Source organism: Macrobrachium nipponense, chromosome 29 (genome assembly GCF_015104395.2).
Source record: "Macrobrachium nipponense isolate FS-2020 chromosome 29, ASM1510439v2, whole genome shotgun sequence".
NCBI classification, from domain to species: domain Eukaryota; kingdom Metazoa; phylum Arthropoda; class Malacostraca; order Decapoda; family Palaemonidae; genus Macrobrachium; species Macrobrachium nipponense.
This window is the reverse complement of record NC_061092.1, coordinates 45,490,851-45,500,850: the sequence shown is the minus strand read 5'-3', so window position 1 is coordinate 45,500,850 and position 10,000 is coordinate 45,490,851. Positions and strand designations below refer to the sequence as shown.

General features: G+C 37.7%; 1 protein-coding gene across 1 annotated transcript in view; it reads right to left on the bottom strand.

Moving 5' to 3' along the window:
• LOC135206256 (cell surface glycoprotein 1-like) overlaps window positions 1–5,112 on the bottom strand; it is a 133,020-nt gene extending 127,908 nt beyond the window's left edge. Inside the window, exon 1 of the mRNA XM_064237657.1 lies at window positions 5,094–5,112. The gene's annotated coding sequence lies outside the window, so the exon portion shown is untranslated. The remainder of the gene's footprint in view (window positions 1–5,093) is intronic.
• Window positions 5,113–10,000: the final 4,888 nt, after the last annotated feature.

Below are 10,000 nucleotides of genomic sequence, written 5' to 3'. Positions count from 1 at the left end.
TAAGGTAAAATCTTATTCTGAAGAAGCCATGTTATTTTACTGTATCTCTAGCTTTTCTTGCCTTCTACACCCTCAGCTGCGACCACAAGCAGCCAATCAACATCCAGATCATATTCAAAAGAGGAACTCTGGCGTATCAAGGATGCGTGGCCTCGTCTTTCCTATATAACAGTTCGTGGATTGCACGAATATTCGTGAACTCTGAAGCGAGAATGCACTACTTGCAGTCGTGGGAATCAGAGAGAGAGAGAGAGAGAGAGAGAGAGAGAGAGAGAGAGAGAGAGAGTCAAAATAAGAGCATGTAAACCCGCTGAGAAACGCATATTCTAGAACGATGCACAAAGACAAATAGATGCTTGAACAAAGAGATAAGTACGAGTAACCTAACATTTTTTCCATAGAGTAACGTCGTCAAACAGAATAGGAACTGATTCAGCTAAATATACAGACAAACAGAAAAAACAACAAAGAAGATGGACTTTCCATTCACACGGTTTTTTTTTATATATATACAGGGGGAAAGGCAAAGGAATTAACTGACAGACAAGATAAATATACAAACAAAAATTATGAAAAGTTCTAAGGTAGAAGAATAAATAGGACGAACAACTAACAACTACTAGGCACTATGAACACATCACATTAAATTCTAGACTGAAATTCTCTATCTTTTCCAAGTACCAGAAAATGCATTTGTGTATTTTTTTATGTGAAAAAAACAAAAAATCCTCGTAAACCCAATTTATTTGGAATTTCACTCGTCTCTATGTTCTTACGTATTTATTCCGGATATTTACACACTTCATCATTTTCTTTGCCAGGTTTAGTCTCAAACAAAACTGGTGTAAAGAATAAACCAACGTTTCCAATTTATGAAGAATGAACCGAAGAGAAAGAAGTTATGCTACGTTTCAGACGGGGCCAGCTACTTGCAGACGGTAGATATACAGATTCAATACATAAATAACGTACAAAATGGAAGAGGAAGTATAAAATTAAATCATAAACACACACACACACACACACACAAACACACACACACATATATAGATAATATATATAATATATTATATATATATATATATATATATATATATAATATAATATATATATATATATATATATATATGAAATGAGGTTTTAGTTCCTTTTTTACAGAGATAGGTATATGAGGTTGTAGTCCACAGGGGAAAAGAAAAGCAGAAATTCCTTTTAGCTCAACAGTTTCGGCCTCCACTGGCCCTTATCGAGAGCTCTTTATTATCTAGCGCACAAAGTTTACAGTACATTCAAAGTAAAATATAAGAAACAGAAAAATTAAGATAAGCAATTAGATAACCATTGGTCACTGAAATAAAGGAAAGTCAGTTACTGTAGCAACCTATTTAAAATGATTTACAACCAGTTAGAAGGTTTCAAAACACAAAAATATCTGTTAAAACAATTCATCTCACAATTAAAATATGTTCTTAGCGAAAGGATAATATTGTTTAGTTTGCATCCCAAGGCAAAGGTAGCCTTGGGATGCAAACTAAGCAATGTTGTTCTTTCGATAAGAACATATTATATTTGTGAGATGAATTGTTTTAACAGATATTTTTGTGTTTTGAAACCTTCTAACTGGTTGTAAATCATTTTAAATAGGTTGTTACAGTAACTGACTTTCCTGTATTTCAATGACCAACGTTTATCTAACTGCTTATCTTTATTTTTGTTTCTTATATTTTACTTTGAATATACTGTAAACTTTGTGCGCTGGTTAATAAAGAGCTCTCGATAAGGGCAAGTGGACTACAACCTCATACACACACACACCAACACAACACTCACAACACACACACACACACATATATATATATATATATATATATACATATATATATATATATTATATATATATATATATATATATATATTATACCTTTGTTTGGAGAGAGGCAACTCCAGGTGTTAATCTTTTGATTCTCAACATATATTTTAGAATGAAGTTGCTAGCCCCATCTTCCACTCTATTTTCCCACTACAGTTGCCTATCTACCAAATAATAATATTTTTCTGCTTGAATGAACAACAGTCGGGAATTCGAATCCCGACCTCTCGGACAAATGATATATTTATGTAAATATATATATATATATATATATATATATATATATATATATATAGATATATAATTATATAATTAGTAGAGAGAGAGAGAGAGAGAGAGAGAGAGAGATATATATATATATATATATATATATATATAAAGAGAGAGAGAGAGAGAGAGAGAGAGAGAGAGAGAGAATTTTATGGGACCAAGTATACTTGGTTGTGATTTTCCCGTTTTGATGTATATATTTTGAGAGAAGGGACACTTACGTATATCTCTTTATTACTCTCTGTTTCTGTCTCTATCTCTCTTTCTACCCTAACAACGACGTACAGTGTTCGTATAATAACTTGGTGCCTAATTTACTGCTCATGTCAACAGAGGCACACTTGAATATCTTTTTAATATTCTAATTTTTCTAATGGAAAGAAAACTGTCCCTACTCGTTCGGTCTGAGATTCGAACACGGATCGTCCATCCAGCTGCGAGCAACATGCGCTATCGCCAAGCTGAGAGAGAGAGAGAGGAAAGAGAGGAGGAGGAGAGAGGACCGAGAGAGAGAGATCGACGATAGAAGAGAGAGGAGAGAAATGGATTAATGCTGGAAGCTAGTGTTTCCAAAACATCAAATCATACAGAACCAATTAATACTAACGTCCACAATTAGTATGATAAGAATCATCATAGTTGAGCTATCTGTGAGGATCTAATAATGTACGATCCGCGACGATCATCAAACGTCTGATTCAGAACAAGTGGAAGTGACAACTGCGACTGAACAAAGCGTCATAAATTCATTAGTTAAAATCAAAACGAAGGTAATTGTCTAGATTTCATTCCCACCAATCACAGCTGATGGCACCGCTCCCCTCCCCTATCCGCCATATACCATCCAATCTGGGACTCATTCCATTCATTATGGTCAATCCTTGGCACTCCCCTCCCCACAGATTGGCGTCTATAATTTCCTCGCAAGATTCTTAATTAGCGATTATTTATCCATCTCCCCATTCACGCTGGCTTCCTCCAATTGTATATCACTCCCTTCTTTTACTGTCTCATTTGGTTGCAACTTTTACCATCGAACGTATTCTAATTACCGTTTGATATTCACGGAATTCTCGGAACTTATAATTTTCATCGCATATTGCTAAAAGGAATGTCGATTCAGTGCGGGGCGTTATTATTTAATGATATTCATTTTACACGATCGATAGCAAATTACAGTTGAACGAATTTCTTTGTGATACACTGCACTATTTTCAGCTAACTACATCAGCAATTACAGAAATTACCAAAGTACATGAAAACTAATTAGAACAGTAATATAGCCTCTACTCCTCATGCTGCTGTTTCTGCCAAGTTGATACTGCAACAGTCTACTTCACATTTTAAACATTCTCTTTCAACACATATTTCTGAACCTTGCAATGTTTTCTTTGCCATGAATTGCCACACTTTCATAAATATTCATAGTTTGCCATTGTGGGTGAACACACTAAAACCAGCTGAGATTATAAGAAAAACCTTGGAAGTGTTCATTTTCCGCGATTAAAGCTATTGTTTTTTGTTGGGAACTCTAAGACCCAAAAGTCTGGAAAAGACAAGAATAAAAGACAATGAACCGTTTATTTGTGCTATATCGGTGCTAGGTATCAGCTAACAGGGGATATTTTAAACCCACAGTACATGCCACAACAAAAGCAAGTAGAGTACGTAGTCAAAGTTATCTCTTTTTTGGTCTTTCTCTCTTTTTAAGGTTTAAGTAAGCTTTTTCTTACAGCTAGCTTCAGATGTACAGCAATGTTGTACTAATACCTTCATATACATCAGATAAGTAAACTCTGACTAAAATGTTCGTATCATGTTAATCTCTGCAGTCCACTGACTTTACGAACAGTCACTTTACTTTGGTACTCCAAAGGGAAAGCCTACATAATCTGTGAGCAGTAACGTTCCCAGAACGCGTCATTTGGCCTCTCTAAAGAACACCAAGTACAGTATTCAACTGATGTATTAGGTGAGAGAAACGCTACAGTCTTAAAACTTTGGTGGAAGACAGTGAATAAGAACGAATAAGGTCCAAATGCAATAACGAGTGTCATTATTAGTTCTGTCCTCAGTGAAAGAGACTGCTGGTGATTTTGTTCCTGAAGACAATTTTTGGCAGCGAAGACTGGGCTTTTCTGAGGTTTGATTGATTTAATTTTATAGGTTTTAGGTATAATGCCAAGCGCTGGGGCAATTATGGCCATTCAGCGCCGAAACGGAAATTGACAGTGACAAAGTTTGAAAGGTGTAACAGGAGGAAAGCCTCGCCATTGCACTATGAATTAATTGTTAGGAAAGGGTGGAAAGTAAGATGGAAGAAAGATAATTATATAAAAAGAAAGGAGGTACAGTAAAAGGAATGAAAGTAGTTGCAGTTAGGGGCCGAGGGGACGCTGCAAAGAACCTTGAGTAGTGCTTACATTGCACCGCATGAGGTGCACTGACAGCACTATACCCGCCTACGGGGAGGCTTTTCTGAGGACATTATACGATCTATAAACTCCAATGATATAAGAAGGGAAATTCTATTCTGCACAGACTAACTGTGCTGGTAACAGCATTTTAGGCTTGTTCTACATTCTGGATAAATTTGAATATGCTTTAGGTAAGAAAATATGAATTTGAAGATATTTCAAATTGTTTTCTTAATCTGACGGTAAAAATCAACAGCCGATGTCACTGAAGATAGTCGTGACAGCCTGCTCATACTGCTCGGCAACCATCATAGGTCACACTGATATTGCCTACTCTAATTTACCGTCAGAAAAATAAAACAGACACCGCCACTAAAGTAGCGAACAATGTCACACTGCACAGGAAAATACGCCCAAATGCTCTACAGAATCTGTCATAATAAATTTCTTGAAGATTCTCAAACTGCTTTGACTGATAGTTTCGCGAACAACTGTAAGGGAGTACAAACTTATTAAGAGAGGCATAACAAATTTACCTCGTATTTGGCTGTATTCTCGACCTCAATTCCTGATCCTTCTCGTTTTCTGCAAGTGTAAACGTAAACTGTGTGAAAACCACTTAAGCAACGGTAGCGCCCATAAGTCAGTCTTAGTGAATACTTGTTTACCGCTCCTGTTACGATGCTTCATGAGCCTTTCTTTTCAGTGTTATTTTGTTCCTGAAACATATGTTATGGTTCTTCACGTTCTGTGTACTGCAGCTCTTGCCAAACAATGCGCGACATCTCTAACAAGAGAGCTCGGACAATGCAAACTTCTGCCAGGCTGAACAACACAACAACCACAAGACCTTCCTTCTCCCAAAAACAAATTCCATTCTTTCCCTGAACTTAATCACTTGTTGCCGATCGTGAGGCCCAATTCGTTACATTTCCGTTAAATCCGGAATTACCGAGTGACTGATATTAAAGTTTTGACTTCCAAAGTTTTGTCAAGTACTCGTCTTTTACAACCAAATCGAGAACTCGAAAGTTTCAATATTCAATAAATATGTACTGCAAATCTATGCAGTCTTTTCTTAACATTCTCCAACATTCTTTAATCCAGCATTTAATACAAATACACACAGATTATATATAAATGTAATATATTATATATATATATATATATATATATATATATAATATTCATATAATAACACACACAACACAGCAACGACAATTACCGTTAATCCTCATACCATTAAGAATATCTCTTTCTTTTACTTTACTTGCCCGCATTTACAGAAAGAACACTGTAAACAAAACGGCAAAGAAAAATATTCCTTTACTATTACTGCTAAGTATATGCCCAATAATACTGCCACTAGAGACACTGTTGCACTGCTCTTATTGTCATATAAACTCCTCCTTTTTCTCTCTTTATCTTCTCTCCCCAGCATCCCTTTATTGAATAACATCTTGCACCTGGATACTCTGATCTCCTCACATGTCCTTAACTTGGGAGAAAATTTATGGTGACGGGTACGGTTGATTTATCGTGGACAGAGCAAAATCACCCGCTTCTCTCCTCTCTCTCTCTCTCTCTCTCTCTCTCTCTAACACACACACACTCACAGATCTGGTTCTTTCTCTGTATTCCTCAAACAGACAGGTTCCTCTCTCATATCTCACAAAAAAAAAGAAAGAAAAAATACTCAGAGCTGATCCTTTCCTGGTCTCCCTCGCATATCTCTCTCTCTCTCTCTCTCTCTCTCTCTTATACAACACACACACACTCATAGATCTGGTACTTACTCTGTTTCCGTCAGGTTTCCTGTCAGGTTCTCTCTCTCTCTCTCTCTCTCTCTCTCTCTCTCTCTCTTAGATATAGCCATACCTTGTCTCTTACTAAAAGTCGCAGATATTATCTTTAATCTTAACCACGTCTCTCTCTCTCTCTCGCTCTCTCTTTCTCTCCCACACACACACACGCTCTCTCTCTCTCTCTCTCTCTCTCTCTCTCTCTCACAAATCTGGTCTTTTCTGTATTCCTCAAAACTACAGATTCTAGATTCTCTCTATCTCACATCTTACGCACAATAACACACACACGTATAGACCTATCCTTTCTTTGTCTCCCTCATTCTCGCATATTTGTTCCCTTCTCTACTCTCTCTCTCTCTCTCTCTCTCTCTCTCTCTCTCTCTCTCTCTCGTAAGCTGAAGTATAAGAGGTCGTTAAGAAATTCCCAATCTCCGTGAGTTGCAATATCATCGACCCAAGGACCGGGCAGCAGATTGAGCCGAGGCGTCATAACTTAACTTGCATTCGGTTCTGGGTGAATGCCCAATACAGCTTTAGGTTAAAAGAAGGAAGTTTGCAACGTCTTGAAAACAAATTGCAAGATCATTTTTCCAGATGTCTTTTAGTGAAAAGAAAATATAACTCGAAATCATTCACAAATATTTGTTAATAATTAGACCTGCTTTGCAGTCGGTTGCAAACTATACGAAATAAATTATAAGCAGTGAGTAAGCTGTCTTAAATAATAAGCAATAATTTGTACACATTATTGAAAATTTATAACAATATGCTATAAGCTTTGTACAATAAATAATAAGTCATTTGCACGAATCAAAAACGATATGCAAGACATTCTAAACGATGTGCATTAAAATATAAATATTTTAAATACATCACAAATTTTTTTTCAGTAAATTATACACAATTCATATAAAAAAATGATAGTAAACTGCAATAACTGGAACTATTTGCAACCATCTACGATCAATCTCAAATGAAATGAAATAAACAATAGAATGCCCGAAATCAACCACAGAAAAGATAATTAGTAAAAGTGATGTTGTTTTCAAAAGCTCTTAATAAAGCGGGACCCAAGCAATTCTCGGTCTCTTCTTCGTTTAAAATAGCAGAATTCAGTGATTATGCAACTGATTGATTCATGGCAGTCTCGTACAAATTGTGAACTGATCATAATCGGTAGAGACCGCAAAATTTGTCCGGACTACCCTAATCATTCTCAAACGTCTTAAACACCTCTCTCTCTCTCTCTCTCTCTCTCTCAAATATTTCTAACGATGACGCTTTTAGATTCAGACTACTTACAAAGATGAAAAGATAAAAATAACAAAGTTGTTTAAAACAAAATAATACATTTTAAAGTGAGCAAGATCTACGAAGAAATTATTCGAAATTTGATCTGAACCCCAAAGGAAGGAAAGTAATGCGTTCCGAAAACTGGTGTCGCAACGACTGTGATCATCGGCGAAAAAAAAAAAAATGAAAGAAATGTTAAGAAATTCTTTTATTAGAAGTTTGTAATTATCACAACGCAATGAAATCTGTTATCAAGCGACAACATATAAATGTGCTCATACGGTCTCATACCTAAGACTTGAATTGTTTTAATTAAACGCACGTCCGTATTAGCCAACGGAAAGTCAGACGAAAGGATTTTTTTTTTTCAAATCGAGACATTAAAAACAAATATCCACAAAACCATGGGTGGGAGACAGCTCAGCATATATATGTATATATATACGTATATATAAATACAATAAACATGCAATCAATTCATTAATGTAAGCATCCAAATATCCATCTAAACTTGGTATGAATGATACCAGTATATTCTTGAAAAAAGTTTAGATAATTGCAACAAATTCTTCATAAAACCGGTGCTTCAATATAAACACCCCGAAGCATAACTTTATTACTTTTTTTTGTTATGTAGATGGGCGAATCCAGAAGCGGAAACCGTCCTTAATTGCGAGTAATATTTCTCTATCTCACCGCATCCACTTGGCGTACACATTTTTCTCCATTTTACGATCTTTTCCGAGGCGACCAGCGCTGCCTCGCAACGCCGTAAATCATCGCTTAATTCAAAATTCTACGCAACAATTCAACGCGACAACGCCAGAAGTGACTTTAACGGCGGAACGTGAATTAGATTTTTGGGTATGCGAGAGCGTGTGCGCGCGTGTATGTGTACGATGTATTGTACTGCGTATGTGAGGAGGGTAAGGGCTGAAGAGGTTTATCCTCAACGTAGACTGTATAGGGGAAGGGAGAGCCGTGGGGGGGGGGGGGGGGGGCGTAGGTTAAAAAGAGGTTGGGTGTGAAGGGGATCTAAAAAGAAAAAGGTTTTTAGAGGTGGGGAAGATTGAGAGGGGTCGTCGTCCGCATATTTTGCACGTGGGGCAACGGGAGGGGGTCTGACATTTTTGTTAGGAGTGATGAAGGGGGGTGGATGGGGGAAGCCATCAAGTTGGGGGTGTGGGAATAACGGGGAGGGCGGGGGGGGGGGGGATACTGAAATCGGTAGGGTGTTGTCCAGGACATATTTCACATGGAGGAAGAATACTAAATAGTGAGATATTTGTATCTTGTTAAGGGAGAATTGAGGGGAGGGGACTACCGGCCATACTTTGTGGGGAGGATATGGTTATTGGCATACCAAGTACAGTAGTGGGATGGAAATGGGAAGTGGGCATCTTCGGCATATTTTGTAAGGGGTAGCAGGAGGGAAAGGGTCGGGTCAGAGGCTGGAAGGCGCCTTCCGCATACCCATACCCACTCCTATTGGCCTTGGCAATTACAGAGTCACAATAAAGATAAGAATCCTCGAACGTAAATTCGCCTTATCCTTATCTCGAGATAACAATCCATTTTCGCCATCGCCCCTGTCTTCTGTCCCTCAAACCCCTGGGGGGACCCCCCCACCAACACCACAAGACCCTCCATCCACTGAATCAGGTGTCCATAAAAATTGGAAGTCGTCCCATTATGTAAACGAGATGCAACACAGAGGAGAAATGGACATTAAAGTTACATTTTGTTGAGAGAGAGAGAGAGAGAGAGAGAGAGAGAGAGAGAGAGAGAGAGAGAGAAGGCGGGGTGATTCTAAAATCATAGAATGATAAAGATTTGACTCAATGTAACAAGTGTATTTCCTCAGGAAAGACTCAATGAGAGAGAGAGAGAGAGAGAGAGAGAGAGAGATTCTAAAATCATACAATGATAAAGATTTGACCCAATGTAGCAACTGCATTTCCCCATAAGACTCAATGAGAGAGAGAGAGAGAGAGAGAGAGAGAGAGAGATTCTAAAACATAGAATGATAAAGATTTGATCAAATGTAGCAACTGCATTTCCCCATAAAAGACTCAGTGAGAGAGAGAGAGAGAGAGAGAGAGAGAGAGAGAGAGAGAGAGAGAGAGATGGTCAAGACGTCGGATACTTCATCGTATCCGCATAAAAAGGACGTCGCAACAGCCAACGTCACTGGAAAGCCCACTTCCCAACCCAAATGGGGATCAAGGGGCAGCAGGATTTGCATTTCGGCGTCAAGTTTGGCGAGACTCAAGATGGAATCAAGAAATCCGGATGTTAGGACAAAGGATTTTTTCGCCTTTAGGGGAATGTTATTATCGATCTGA